Source organism: Mus caroli, unplaced genomic scaffold (genome assembly GCF_978045245.1).
Source record: "Mus caroli unplaced genomic scaffold, Mus_caroli_1 scaffold_10, whole genome shotgun sequence".
Lineage (NCBI taxonomy): Eukaryota > Metazoa > Chordata > Mammalia > Rodentia > Muridae > Mus > Mus caroli.
Window position 1 is genome coordinate 60248985 of NW_028227265.1, and position 8890 is coordinate 60257874.

At 45.0% G+C, this 8890-nt stretch overlaps 1 pseudogene; it reads right to left on the reverse strand.

Moving 5' to 3' along the window:
- Positions 1-6193: 6193 nt before the first annotated feature.
- LOC147002407 (Nuclear RNase P) lies at positions 6194-6401 on the reverse strand (annotated as a pseudogene).
- Between the last annotated feature and the right edge of the window lie 2489 nt (positions 6402-8890).

Here is an 8890-nt window from a genome sequence, read left to right on the forward strand (position 1 = left end):
AAGAACTATTGGCCATACAATCTCATTCTTTACATCATCAAAATAGTAACGGCTTGAGAAAATAATCTGGTATTTTTAGAGACTGTGCACATCAAATTGTAAAGACTTGTTCTCAATGTCCTCAGTTTCTGCCTGTTCCAGATAATGGTGCTATTTCTCCAGGACTTATACTTAATGGATATTCATATTTCTGATTTCAGAAAAATAAAAATGCACATGTGACTATTGATACCTTTTCAGGCTTTCAGTCTGCATCTGCTTTAACAGGAAAATCAACTAAAAATGTAATTAGTCATTGCCTGTGTTATTTTTTTTTTTAATGCTTGGTGTTCCAAATCAGATTAAAACAGATAATGGAACTCGCTATTACAGTCAAGCATTTGAGATGTTTTGTGAACAATTTAATGTTACCCATGTTACTGGGATTTTTTTATAATTCTCAAAGACAAGGTATTGTGGAACTTTAAAACAATATCTTCTTTAAAAACAAAAAAGGGGAGAATTATATCCCCGTGCACATTATTTAAATCATGCTTTTTATTTTTAAAATTTTAAAATTTGGATGCCAAGGACTCTATGCTGAGTGTCTATAGCATCCTACAAGTAGTCATACTCATGCCTAGGTGAGATGAAAGGATCCACTTATTAGCATATGGCATGATCCTGATCAAGTATTTAATATGGGGAAGATGACATGGTTGTGGTTTTTCCACAGAATGCTGCAGGAGCATGTTATCTGCCAGAGTAATTGATGTGGCATGCTGACATAAAAGGATAATGCTGACCTGTGAGCTTGCTGAGTGCCCTGACAATGGTGACAGGAAAGCTGTATTGGGTGTATGTTCTTGACCCACCTTTGCTTGCCTATGTCCCAAGACAAGTTAAGCTGCCTTGCTTCAAGCTTTTGAACCTTATGGGACAGAGAACATAGAGACTGTGGAAACTGACTTAGAAAAATTAATCCAAAGGAGGAGTTATGATGACTCTTCTCTTTCCTTTAATGTGAGCAGTTATTCTGACTCAATCATGGACTGGTCTAGAAATAAATCCAAAATTCTCCAACTTTTGATTCCATTTATGAAGATGGCTAAAAATCTTTATTAGCCAGCAGAGTTAACTTGGAGCATAGCCTCCACTATCTACCTGAGAAGTGACAGTTTTTCTGTTGATTCATAAAGCCACTTTCCCCACACTGGGAGGCCAGACCCTGGGTCTGATCGTTGCTAATTTGCAACTGAATTGAGTGCTTGGGACATCAGAAAACCTTAATCATGTTGCTTAACTTTTGACTTTGTATTTCAAGCAGGTTGGTTACCTCCATACAGGCTTGCCTTTAGCAAAGCTCAGATGGCAGTTATTCATGGCTATGAAGAGATTCATTGAGTGCATATCATGGCTTTGTTCTAAATTGGAAAAAGGTGTGCTATTGTGGGCCTGGGTGCCAGAGGTTTTCCACGGAGATCTCTGTCCAGGCTGGGTGCGAGGATTCCAGTGAAGAAAAGCCAGTGTAGGCAGGAAGACGAAGTCTTTGCCGTGCCTTCCAGGTCTGTTGGTAGCTCCTACCTGCTCTGAACTAAGTCAGGTTGGGCTGGGCCAATGAAAAGCTGACTATCCAGTGAGGAGTGCCGCGGAACCTCAGGTGGCTCTTTGGGAGAGAAGATCTCTTTCCAAGTGTTATATATAGCTCTTGGAACAAAAGACTCAGACAAAGAATAATTCTTGGGTGCCTTAAATTCCCTGGATGGATTTATATACAACTCTGGGGGTGATTGAGGGTTCGACAGTAGGTACCTCTCATTGCCTTGGACTGAGTTTGGGGGAAACCTTATTTGTGACTGATAGCCATGTGCCTCTCCTGTGGGGGCTGTGGGGGTGGTAGCTTCGACAGGAGCCAGGGATCCAGGAGACATGATCAAAAGCCTTCTATCTCATGTAGGTGGAAATTAGCACCCACTGGGTCCCACCGGGGTTCAAGACCTAAGCTCGACTGGAGACCGTGCTATCTGTGTGTAGCTCATTGCCCCACATGCTATGAGGGCCAGCAGTCAAGTACCGGCCACTGGACTATGGCTCTTATCAACCTAAGACAGAGGCATGTGCCAAGAGATCATGTTTGTTCATGATAACACTAAAAGGCTGTGTTTGCACACACACACACACAAAAAAAAAACAAAAACAAACAAACAAAAAAAAACTGCACATGTTCTCCAGGATGGGTCACAAAGAGTCCAATAGAATCACTTCTAAGACAGCCGCAGCCGCAGCCACCATAATTCCCAGGCAGGACCATGGAGCATAAGTAAATTTTATGCCCTAGTCCAGCTAATTTTTATAAATAAAAATGGAGGAACTGTGCCTTCCCCCAGCCTTGAGCAGGCTGGCTCAGACTTTGTTTGCCACAGTTGCTAGCTCACCTAGGGTGGAGTCTTCCGACCTAGGTAAAGTCTGAAGCTTCCTGCAAGAAGCTATTTGCTGAGCAGCTAAGTTTGTTTTCCTGACAAATCCTGACAAAGCGACCACGAGATGATCCTGGAATAGTAGGGGATAGATTATCCCCCCATCCCCTTTAAATATCAGTCAGACCCTAGAATTACATTTGAGCCTTGATCAGAGAACTTTGTCTTGGCTCCTTATTTCTCTTGCTGCCTTTCCCATCCAACCCCAGCTTTCCTTTCAGGAACCCAGTAACCTGTGGCTGCTGGCAGCTACACAGGGGTAGAGACAGAGAAGAAAAGGTTGGGAACATGGTTGGAGGGGTTGTATGAGCAGAGGTCTGGGAGGAGGAGGAGGATGTAATATTTCAGGTGTAAAGTGAATAAATAAATAAACTAATGAAAGAGAGAGAGAGAGAGAGAGAGAGAGAGAGAGAGAGAGAGAAGTGAGGTGTTTCAGGTACAACTCTACAGAGATTTTTGATTCACTAGCAAGATCTTTCTAAAACTGTATTTGCTTTGGGGAGGGGGTGTTGTGCCATAAAACATTTGTGAATCCCAAAAGACCACCAAGGAACCAATTCTGATTCAATTTCATTAGGGTCTTTATTTACAGTCTGGATTTTGGGCCACACTGTTGTCTCTGGCAGCAGATAGGGAGGGTGCAGCTTGGGTTTGGCTGCAGGTCAAGTTCTCAGGCTTTTTTTTTTTTCCTCTTTAAGATGGAGGCTGGTCCCAAGAATAAATTGGTTTGACCTCTCATCCCCCTCTTTCTTTGGTAACTATAAGGCCCATTCATGGGACTTCCTGAAGTTTCTAGGCTTTGTTATGAAGGGACTGGTAGTATATCTAATCTTATGAAAACAGTAACAGAGATATGTCTTTATGACTCAGTTAATTCAGGACTGGATGTATTGGTGACTGGAAGGGACTGGACCATAGTATTTTAGAGGGGGTCAGGGTTGTCATTGTCTAGTCTTTGTGGTGTCTTTGGGGGCTGGCAACTGGGTCTAATTTCTTTGACAGGTAGGCCACTGGTTGGCATCAGGGCCCAGATCTCTAGTCTTTGAAGAGATGAAAGGGCTTAGTCACTTCTAGCAACCCCAAAGCTGGTATAGAATTTTTTTCTGGCCTCAGAGCCACCTCAGATCTCTTAATATGCATCATCCAACTCTAGGGAGGTCACCTATGGTTAGCAGAGGTTTAATAGTCCAAAGTCTCCTTCAAGAGGTTCTGGGTCTCTTTTAGACATTGTTTGGTTTATGCTGTCACTAGGAGGTCATTCATAGACTGTTGAGGAGACTTGACCTTTAGGTTTTAGCAAAACAGATGTCAGGCTCTATTATCAACAAGGAAGCTGTATCCATTCCTCTGTTAAGGGACATCTGGGTTCTTTCCAGCTTCTGGCTATTATAAATATGGCTGCTATGAACATAGTGGAGCATGTGTCCTTACTACATGTTGGAACATCTTTTGGGTATATGCTCAGGAGTGATATACCTGGGTCTTCAGGTAATACTATGTTCAATTTTCTGAGGAACCATCAGAGTGATTTCCAGCTTGCAATCCTACCAACAATGGAGGGCTGTTCCTCTTTCTTCACATCCTTGCCAGCATCTGCTGTCACCTGAGTTTTTGATCTTAGCCATTATGACTGGTGTAAGGTGGAATCTCCCAGATGTTCTTCAACAGAGGAGTGGTACATTTACACAATGGAGTACTATTCAGCTATTAAAAATAATGAATTCATGAAATTCTTAGGCAAATGGATGGAACTAGAAGATATCATCCTGAGTGGGGTCACCCAGTCACAAAAGAACACACATGGTATGTACTCACTGATAAATGGATATTAGCCCAAAAGCTTGGAATACCCAAGATACAATTCACAGGCACATGAAGCTCAAGAAGAAGGAAGACTAAAGTGTAGATGCTTCAGTTCTTCTTAGATGAGGAACAAAGTACTCATGGGAGGAAATATGGAGACAGAGTGTGGTGCAGAGACTGAAGGAAAGGCCATCCAGAGACTGTCCCACCTGAGGATCCATCCCATGTACAGTCACCAAACCCAGACCCTATTGTGGATGCCAAGAAGTTCTTTCTGACAGGAGCCTAATATGGCTGTCCCCTGAGAGGCTCTACTAGAGCCTGACAAATACAGAGACAGATGCTTGCAGCCAACCATTGGACTGAGCATGGGGTCCCCAATGGAGGAGATAAAGGACTGAAGGAGCTGAAGGGGTTTGCAACCCCATAGGAAGAACAACAATATCAACCAACCAGAACTCTCAGAGCTCCCAGGGACTAAACCACCAACCAAAGAATACACATGGAGGGACCCATGGCTCCAGCAGCAAATGTAGTAGATGGCCTTGTTGGTCATCAATGGGAGGAGAGGCCCTTGGTCCTGAGAAGGCTCAATGCATCAGTGTAGGTGAATGCCAAGGAGGGGAGGTGGGAGTGGGTGGGTGGGTGAACACCCTCATAGAAGTAGGGGGAGGAAGAGGAGGATGGGGACACTGGGAAAGTGGATAACATTTGAAATGAAATGTAATAAAGAAAATATTCAACAAAAATATTTAAAACAACAACAAAAACCAAAGAGGCTGGTGTGTTTCTCTTTTATTTTTAGGCTTACCCTGGACAACTTTTAAGGCCATGGTTTGAATAGGCTTTTTCTTCTTGCGGCTTTCCCTGGCCCAATGGCCTCCTCTTTACCACAAATACATTGGTACTTCTCTAAGTGGAGTTGGTCTCGGTCTGTAGGGTCCCCTTATCTCCTTTTGTAGAAGCGATTTATTTTAGACATCTCTTACACAGGTAAGCCCCTGGCCCAGTGCCAGGGTTTGCATAAACACATTAATTTCTAGAAACCATTTGTTTTAGATGTCTCCCACAATCCTTTGGTTTTGCCGTGGCTGCCAGCAGGATCTTTGCCAGATCATGAGTCTGTTTTTTCTGCTCTTTTACCTGTCTTTTTTTTTTTCTTTCAGTTTTTCTATCTTTATTAAACACTTTTTCTGCCATTATCTTTTAGACTCTTTTCGTCCTTGAATCCTTTTGAGTTTCCTGATACCTAGTGCTGCCTGGTTAATAAAGGCTAGAGCTACGGCTGTTTTTGCTTATCTTTGGCCAAATTAGTGGCTTTCTAACAGCTGCTTTGAGACCTGCCAATCAGAGCTTGGAGAAAAGACTTAGAGTCTCTTCTGACCTTTAGCAGTGTTGAAGTCTTAATCTGGGCCGGTTCCTCTGTAGGACCAGGAACCAGTTTCCTGGCCTCTGTGGTAAAGAGAACCTACAAGTGCTCTTTGCAATCATCTCAAGTGGGCTGGTGGCTGAAAAGGACTGTCTCTAAGAGACTAATTAAATCTCAAGGACTGTTTGAAAAGGGGAGAGTTCCAGTAAAAAAAAAAAAAAAAAAAAAAAAAAAAAAAAAGGTCATAGTAGCTAGCAAAGAGCCAGTAGTGATGAGGTCGGTTTCTTTGATCACGGATCAGCAAGGGCAGGACAACAGACTCAGGTTCCAGAGTCCAATCTTATCTATATTTTAATCTTTGGGCAGTCGCGGAGTGCAGAGCAGGGAAGAATTTAGTCTGAAGCTCTCCTGGGTTGCCTCCCATCTGTTGTCTTGTTATTCTAGCTCTGGGCAGGTGGCTGCACTGAGTGCCCTATGGCACACGGAAGGGAGTGGTTGTTGCTTCTCAATGAGCTGAGTGTGGCACGATGGTGTCAATGGAGACCTTCTCTGCACAACTCAGAGACTACATCTGTTTAGACAGGAAGCAGGAAGGGTAGCCATTTACTGAGCAAAATGAGTGGCCAGGAGACTGTTCCAAGCTTAGGTGTGGGAGACATCTGCTCACTAGGGGCCCCTCCTGCCCAGTCCGCACTTGGAGCCCTGCTCTCTGGGAGCTCATCTTCCCACTCAGGGAAATCTCAGGGATACCGGAGGCCCCAGGCTTAGACCTTTCTAAGGGCCAGGAACGCCAGTGTGCGCCGCGCCTGGGCTCCATGTGAGGGGAGGGAGATGAGCCTGTGCGAGCCGCACCGCCAGGCCCACCAGAGGGCCGGGTCAGGTTCCTTGTACCCTGCTGCTGTCGGGGAGGGCTCAGAGAGCGGCGCTGAGAAGGGAGTTAGGGTCCCCCGAGGGGCGCAGAGCCCCCTCAGTGTGGGTGGTGGGCGTGCGGGAGCCACAGCACCGTTTTTGCCGGGCACGGAGTGACTGAGCCCCGCACCTCTGCAGCGCGCAGTGGAGCCGCACCCGCTCGCTGTCCGACCTCCGGTCCCAGTTCCCAGAGCTGTCTGTGGAGCCCTGCCTGGGGCGCCGGGGTGGCTGAAGGTTCCGCTCTCGGAGTGACTGGGCCCCACTTGGATGGGGTCCCCACGTCTGCCCGGGGTGCACTCAGCTGGCCACGCCCACAGCCGGGGGATGCTGGTAATGCACCCGGCGGAGGGAGGGGGGCGGGGGAGGGTTAAATCAAGAGGGTGGGTCTTCTAATCTCAACGTGGTCAGTCCATCCCAGTCAAATTTACCCCATAACAAGAAACAGAAAGCAGAGTGGACCGCAGTTCCTTAAAGTGACACACACAGAGCACCTAGCCAGCAGTGAAAATAGACAGCTCGCAGCAGGGTTCCACGACTAATAGGAGGTTTCACTTCCGCTCCTTCCTTCCTAGAAATTAACACCCCGGGCATTCCCTCTTCCAGGGGCTTGGGCTATGACATATCAGTGTGTGTCCGCTGTTGCAGTGGGATTCTGCCTTGGCTTTCATCATTTCTTGCCACGAAATACAGATTTTTAGGCCTCTTCAGACCAGAATTACAGTATTATTCAGGACAGAATTATTGCGGTATCACGAAGACACATAGACAGAGATTACATAAACACATGGACAGACACACTCAGACTCAGACAACATTACCGGTATTAAGACCCAGCAGGTTGGATCCTGATGACCTTAGAGTTCCCATCCAACTCAACAAAATGTGCCAGAAAGCGTTCATGAACCCCAAAAGACCACGAAGGAGCCGATTCTGATGCAATTGCATTAGGGTCTTTATTTACAAGCTGGAGCTTGGGCCACACAGCTGTCTCTGACAGCAGAATGGGAGGATGTAGCTTGGGTTCTGCTGCAGGTCAAGTTCTCAGCCCCCCACACCCCCCTTCTTTAAGATAGAGGCTGGTCTCAAGATTGAGTAGGTTTGGCCTCTCGGTGTCTGTTTTAGTTCAGTTTATTATGAACACTACTCGATAGACCAGAGTGTCCTTAAATTCATGAATATCAGATTGCCTTTGCCTCCCGACTCCTGGGTTGGATTAGTAAAGTGTTAAAATGCTTGGCTAACAGGTGACTTTCCCTAGATGTTTTCTATATTTGTGCTTTTTGTCCTTCCTATGTGTGAGAATTATGGCATTGGCACACCTATCTTTTAGATCAGACATCATGATTAACTAATAACAAACTGACTACAAATAATCTACTTTCACAGCGTCCATTACTTGTGAGGAATCTGCCTGACTCCATTTTGAAGGCAGTAGTATTTGTATTTTAAAAATAACTTTCCCTTTATTGTAAGAGCTAAGTTGCTGATTTTAAGTCTGTTTCCTGGAGCCTTGACTGGTTTTTGAAAACATCCTGACCTACAATGAAAACAATCCATTTTTCTGTATTTCTTTACTGTCCCATTTTTCTCACTTTTGTAGAACTGTTTTTGCAACTATTTGTGATTTTACTTCTTAAAAGGAGCCCAAGAAATAAATTTGGGACTGCTCTTGAAAAAGTAAACCATAAAAACAAAATTCTAGGCCTTTAGGCCCAGGCTTGGGAATGTGGCCTTCGTGACTCAAGGCTCCAAGGTATGCTAATCATAAAACAGATAGCGACATTCCTCCACCCACCTGCTTCCTGGGTTCAAAGAGTGTTAATTCAAAGAATGTGCTATTGTTAGGGGCTCTTAGAAACTGTCTTGAGAGATAACCTAAACAATTACCAGGTATTCCTTGTGACACGTGACTTTGCACTTCCTTGTGACTCTTAACTGGTATTTTTGGTATTTTCCAACAACGCCCTCCCCACTTCCTTGAGTTGTGGTTTCTTCCTTTAAATACCCCCTTACCCAGCTACTCGGGGCGCCACGGTCCTCTACCCCTGCGTGGTGTATGACCGTGGGCCCAAGAGCGCTCTTGAATAAAAATCCTCTTGCAGTTTGCAGCAAGACCATTTCTTGTGGGTGATTTTGGGGTGTTGCCTCTCCTGAGTCAGAACGTGGGGGAGTCCTCACGTTGTGGGTCTTTCACTCTCTTAAATCCCACTTGGAAGGCAGTAGTTGGCCTTCTTTTGTCTATACCCCAGTAAAACTAACTTGCTTCAAATTTGTCTCAAAATTGTGGTAGTGGGCTCGTTGTTACCTGGTGGGATTAACACTTGATTTTCAACGAAGATCTTATGGTATATGA